Raw genomic sequence first — 4,798 nt, forward strand, 5'->3', positions numbered from 1 at the left:
TGTGTGTCATTAGCGAAAAATCCTTCATCCTGTGTCCTTTCACGTGTTTGCTTTAGCAAAACATCCTTTCACCCGTGTCTGCTTCAGTGAAACGTTCCTTCACGTGTTTGACCCAGCAAAACACCATTCAACACAATTGCCTTTCCAAAGAACCCTTTTTTTTTTTTTTTTTACTTTTATCTGCATTTATTTTATGCTGAATTTATTCCCGTGCCATAAGCTTCTGTTTCTTCAGTTTCTTCTGGGATATCTTTTTCTTCTGTGCAACCTCCTCTTCTGGCTTTGGAACAATCTGTTCCTTCTCAGTGAGGATCATCTCAATGTGGCAGGGGGAGCTCATGTATGGGTTAATCCGGCCATGAGCTCTGTAAGTTCATCTGCACATCTCAAGTGCCTTGTTCACCTGGATGTGTTCAATGACTAGAGAATCTACGTCTAAACCCTTAAGTTCAGCATTACTCTCTACGTTTTTAAGCATGTGCAGTAAAAACTCTGCACTCTTCTTTGGCCACCGTCCCTGTGTCCAGCCCCATTGTTTGGCCTGGGCACACCTACCAACTCCACCATTATACCGACAGAATGGCACACATTGTTTTTTTAAAGTGACATCCTTCAGGTACTTGGTAGCTTTGCGGATGTGCATGCCCTTGATGGCCTGGGCAGTTTCCCGGGTGTTCTTAAAGTGAACGCGAAGGTTTGAACCTCATGATTTACAAGATTTTGTGGGATTTTCTGGGTCAAGAGAGTAGCGAACCATCTTGATGAGTCACCTTTCGCCGCTTACAGGAAGAGAGCTCCAAAGAACCCTTAAGTTTCTACTTCAAAACCCAGTATCTCATCAATATTAGACAAACCCTAGCACTGAGCTACCTCCCAACCTAGCTACCCCCCTCTGTATTTAAGATTTAGTCTTAAGTATCTGAATGTTTTTGCCTAAATGTATATATGTATACTATATGTGTGTCGGTGCTTTTAGAGGCTGGAGAGGGCACGCCCTGGACCTGGAGTTACAGACAGTTGTGTATGGGGCTTGAACATGCGTCCTCTGTAAGAGCAGCAAGTGCTTTTAACAGCTAACCTATTTCCCTAGCCCCGGAATGACCCTCCCACACGTTTCTGTGAACTTCTGTAGGTACAAGGTTAAACTTGTTTTTTAGCTTGGAATTTTTTTGTTTGTTTTGTTTTTTTCGTTATAAGTCTGTCTCTTGTCAGTTTAATTTGCAGTTCTCAGAACAGTAAGCATAAGAGAGTAGAGTATAGATTGGAGAGGTGGCTCAGAGGTTAAGAGCTCCTGTTGCTCTCATAGAGGCCCTGGATTCATTTCTCAGTACTCACGCAACAGCCCACAGCCACCCATAATTCCAGTTCCAGAGAATCACAGGCATTCATGTGATGAACACACATACAAACAGACGAGAGGCTCAGAAACAAAAATAAAATAAAAATAGAGAGTAAAGATTTTCTTCCTTGTAGCTATCTGAATAATAATAATAAAAAAAAACCCTTCTCACAGAACGTCACATGACTGAGATATTCCAACAAACTATGGCTTTCTCTGTGAATTTCCTGCCTCAGCCTTCCAGGGTATCTGCAACTACCAACCTATACCACAAGGCTCAGTTGAAGGTTAATAAATGGCCCGGCCAGAAGCAGAAGCCAGGAATGTTTGACCCTCATAGTGCTTTTCCTTCATCCCCCACCATTTCCTGTCCTCACAGGCTGCAAAGAGCTCATGAGCGAGGAAGGGAATATCCGGGAGGACCCCGGGATCACAGGTGTGAGCCACCCTGGCTTGCTTATTTAATTTATTTTATTTTGTTTTGTTTTATTTTATTTTTTAGGACAGGGTTTCTCTGTCTAGCCCTGGCTGTCCTGAAACTTGCTTTGTAGACCAGGCCGGCCTCGAACTCACAAAGATTTGCCTGTGCTGGGACTAAAGGCATGCGTCACCACTGCCCAGCTACTTACTTATTTTGACAGCATCAATTTTTCTAATGATGATGATGTGTTTTGTTTTGTTTTGAGACAGGGTCTCCCGATGTCCCCTGGCAGGTCTAGAACTCACTATGTACAACCCAGCTTTCCCCAGGACTGTTTTCATAGCAATGACTAAATATGTCTAACACATCACTCTTCTCCCCTTTCCTTCTCCGAAGGCTCCACCCCTTTTTCTTTGGCCTGCAGGACCAGTCACTGACTGACTGGGTGGACTTCTCAGTTTCAAGGATGGCCTTGGGATGAAGGGAATGTGGATAGATAGGTCAAACCACCCAGAGTCCCATATGGCGCTTCAGCAGAGATCCGAAGCCCAGTAGCCATGCAGTTATGTTTGTCTTGGAATTTCTAATGAAGGTAAGTTGTCTCCTTCCTTCCATTAGCTTTTGCACAACTGGAAACTTCTACAGCTGGTACTACTACAAGAAAAGACTTGAACTGGGAAGGTAACTCAGCAGTTAAGAGCACTTGCTCTTTCAGAGTTCAATTCCCTGAACCTCCATCAGGCAACTTATAACTGCTTGTAACTCCAGCTCCAGGGGATCTGGCACCTACTTCTGGCCTCTGAGGGCACCCAAACGTGTGCAAATACTACCCCCGCCCCATAACATATATTTAAAAGACTAAAATAAGCAAGGTAGTGGTGGGATATACCTTTAATCTCAGCACTTAAGAGACAGAAGCAAGAGAATTGAGGCCAGCCTGGTCTACAGAGCAAGTTCCAGGACAGCCAAGGCTACACAGAGAAATCCTGTCTTGAACAACCAAAAAATAAAAGAATAAAATAAATCAAGTAGACAAGCGTGTTTCTAAAGGGAGAGGGAACAGTGAATCACCCTAGTGACTACTTCCTGGCTGGAGAGCAGCAGCTGAAGGAATTGCTGAAAGTCAGGACGCAGATGCCATGTGCCTAGCTCCCCATGTCCTTTTTTTCTTTGTTTGTTTTGTTTTTGTTTTTTCAAGACAGGGTTTCTCTATGTAGCCCTGGCTGTCCTGGAACTCACTCGGTAGACCAGGCTGGACTCGAACTCAGAAATCCGCCTGCCTCTGCCTCCCAAGTGCTGGGATTAAAGGCGTGCACCACCACCGCCTGGCCCCCATGTCCTTCTTCCATGCCCTTCTGCGGAAGTAATGAGCTTTCCTTTGCAGGGTCCACTCATTGCTCTGTGCCCCACAGGCCTTCATATAATGCTATTAAATAGCCCAGAAGCAGCTCCCACCTGCTGACCCGGAAGCAGTCAGGGTCCCGCAGGTCATACTGGCAGCAGACAAACCATCATGGTGAGAATCTAGGAGGTATGGGGTGAGGATCACTACTGCTTTTCAAAGTATAGCCTGGATGGCCACAGGAGCCCTCCCTTCATACAGTGTGCTGCTTCTAGGATTTCATCCCATGGCCACAGATGAGCTCTGTGTCTCTGTCTCTGTTTTTGTCTCTGTGTCTCTGTCTGTCTCTGTCTCTCTCCTGGAGAAGGTTATTTGCTCCAGTGTACATTATGATTAGCAGAAATGGGTACATGATTAGCAGAAATTACAGTACATTTGAACAGTGGATAGCAGCGTGCTCTTATACGAAGCCCTGCTGTATACTCGGAAATGGGCTGTTCTTTTTCTTTTTAAAAGTTATTTATTTTTATTTATATGAGTACACTGTAGCTGTCTTCAGACCCACTAGAAGAGGGCATTGGATCCCATTACAGATGGTTGTGAGCCACCATGTGGTTGCTGGGAATTGAACTCAGTACCCCTGGAAGAGCAGTCAGTGCTCTTAACTGCTAAGCCATCTCTCCAGCCCCTAGGCTGATCTTTAAAATGAACTACTAAATTATTTTTTGTTTTGGAACAGGGTCACATGTAGCACAGTCTAACTTCAAACTCATTATGTGTCTGAGGATGACTCTGAGTTTCTGACCCTCCTGCTTCCATCTTTGGAACGTTGGGTTTACAGGCAGGTGCCAGCATGTCTGATGTTGGTTATGGTGCTGAAGGTAAAACTCAGAGCTTTATACACGATAGATAAGAACTCGACCAGCCCTAGATAAACTTTAAGGTTAAAACACACAAGATTTAAAACAGTATTTTTTTTTAAAGTGTGTGTGCACGTGCGTGTGTGTCTAGGTAAAAGGACAATTTGTGGAAGTTGGTTCTCTTCTTCCATTTTGTGAATTCCAGGAATCAAACTAAGGCTGTCAGACTTGGCAGCAAAGTCAAAGAACAGTATCTGTTATGTATTCGCTGGGATGTATATTTGGATGGTTCTGTTGTTTGAAATCTTTTTTCCTTTCTTCCCCACCCCCCTTCCCTTCTTGTCAACAGGGGTCTTTCTATGAAACCCAGGCTTCCTTAGGACTGGCTTGTATCCTGTTCAGATGCTCTTACCTCAGCCTGGGGATTACAGGCGTTCCACAGTACTCCTGGCTTCTGGGTTTGCCTGTGTATTTCCACAGGCATTTTTGCTGTTCAAACTTATTTGGTGTATGGATTCAGAAAGTGAGACCTAGGAGGCACTGGGTGCTGCAGAACTGGAACCCTTGACTCTTGGGTTACATTTCAGATAGCAGTGGCGGCAAGGGATGGACATCAAATCCAAAGGTATCCATTGCTTGAATGCATTTAGGTTCTGGATGGATGGAACAGGAGTTGAACAACCAAAGGACAGAGCATGGTTTGTGCTTCTATAATTCTCATGTCTCTGTGGTACGGGCGGGCATGTATTCTCTCTAAGAAGACATATAAGAAGTAGGTTGGGTTTACTGCTAGGGAGTGTAATTGGGCCCTAGAGGGATGGGAGAGAGGGAAAACT

General features: G+C 44.6%; 1 pseudogene; it reads right to left on the minus strand.

Moving 5' to 3' along the window:
* Nucleotides 1-202: 202 nt before the first annotated feature.
* LOC114629656 lies at nucleotides 203-776 on the minus strand (annotated as a pseudogene).
* Between the last annotated feature and the right edge of the window lie 4,022 nt (nucleotides 777-4,798).

The sequence above is a fragment of the Grammomys surdaster genome, unplaced genomic scaffold (genome assembly GCF_004785775.1).
Source record: "Grammomys surdaster isolate TR1022 unplaced genomic scaffold, NIH_TR_1.0 313, whole genome shotgun sequence".
NCBI lineage: Eukaryota > Metazoa > Chordata > Mammalia > Rodentia > Muridae > Grammomys > Grammomys surdaster.